The sequence below is a fragment of the Populus euphratica genome, unplaced genomic scaffold (assembly GCF_000495115.2).
Source record: "Populus euphratica unplaced genomic scaffold, PopEup_1.0 scaffold2560.1, whole genome shotgun sequence".
Taxonomy (NCBI): domain Eukaryota; kingdom Viridiplantae; phylum Streptophyta; class Magnoliopsida; order Malpighiales; family Salicaceae; genus Populus; species Populus euphratica.
This window is the reverse complement of record NW_011502429.1, coordinates 18984-20757: the sequence shown is the minus strand read 5'-3', so window position 1 is coordinate 20757 and position 1774 is coordinate 18984.

Genomic DNA, 1774 nt, shown 5'->3' with positions numbered 1-1774 from the left:
TCTTTAAAAGTTCCATTGCACATCAATTCAACCATTTGCCTATCTCTTGATGTTAACCCTTCATAAAAATGAAAAACCAATCTCCATGTTTCAAAACCATGGTGAGGGCAAGTATTAAGCAAGTCTCAATACCTATCCCAACATTGGTAAAATGTTTCTCCTGGTTTTTTAGTGAAAGTGGCGATTTGTCTTTTGAAAGAGTTTGTTCTGTGAGATGGCAACAATTTCTTTAAAAACTGTTGTTGCATTTCATCCCAAGCACGAATGGATCCTGATTTCAAATTTTATAGTTATGTTTTAACTTTATCTTTTAATGAAAAAGGAAAAAGCTTTAATATGATGGTGTTCATGCAACAATTTGAATCATTATATGTGTTCCAAACGTCCTCAAATTCCCTTAAATGCAAGTATGGATTTTCTAAATCTAAGCCATGAAAAGAAGGTAAAAGTTGAATAATGCCTGGTTTAAAATTAAAATGAGATGTATCAGGAGGAAAAACTATACATGATGGTGCACTTGTTCTTGTGGGATTCATGTGGTTTCTAAGTGTTCTAGCACGATTATTCTCATTATTCTCATTATGAAGTGATTGATTATCTTTTTCGACCATATTTTCTGAAAACGATAAGGATACCTTACAAAGTCTACCACTTGATGTACGTGACCACACTCTCATACACATGTAGGAATAGAAGTAAAGAAAAAAGAAAACAAAAGAAGAAGAAATAAGAGACAAGAAATAAAGTTATATACAAGAAAAGTAAAAAGAGAAAATAAAATAAATACTATAATTTATACAAGAACTTACCTACCCGGTAACGGCGCCAAAAACTTGACATGACTAAAAGATTGATGTCTTCTCCCAAGTAGAGGAGTGTCAAAGTAATAAATAACTCGGCAAGACCGGGGTCGAACCAAAGACAGGTTAATTGTAAAAATTATAAATAACAATAATACAACAACAAAAACAATAATAATAGTAGCAATAATAATAATAATAATAATAATAAAGTAGTAGTAGTAGTAGTAGTAGTAGTAGTAGTAGTACTAATAATAATAATAATAATAATAATAATAATAATAATAATAATAATAGTCGTAGTAGTAGTAGTAGTAGTAGTAGTATTAATAAAGAAAAAGAAGGAGAAGAAGAAGAAGATGATGCGAACTTTTTGATGGAATATTAATGTAAAGATTAAATAATGATAATAACAAATGTCAAGGTTAGAGGATCCACTAATGGTTTGTCAAACAAGTATAGTATAAACTCTTATTATTCAATTGGAAACCACACACAAAGGAGGTTTCAATCAGATTATATATTGTTAACATGATTAGATTAGTCATCTTATTCAATTAATGCTAATACTTGTAAATCTCGTGAAGCATTCATGATTATAACTTATGTTAACAACAAATCAAGTTCCTTTCATAACTCAAGTGTCGGTTATACCATACAGTATAGGCTATGAGAGTGCCAAGTATTTGTTGTACCAAGTGTTATACAACATAAATCAAGATTAGTCATTTAACAAGCACAGTATTAAAGAGTGAACAAGATAACAAATACAAAACATGTTAGTATAAAATATTAAAGTCCATATTAAGTTTACACTATACTTATTCTTACACTGATTACTACTTAAAAGTGCATTTTTATCATGGTTTTATATCGTCATTTTGCACTTGAAGTATCAATAACTCCTTAACTAAAACATGTTTTATAATAATATATCTAATAATATAAGATACCTTTAATTTCTGGTAAATGTT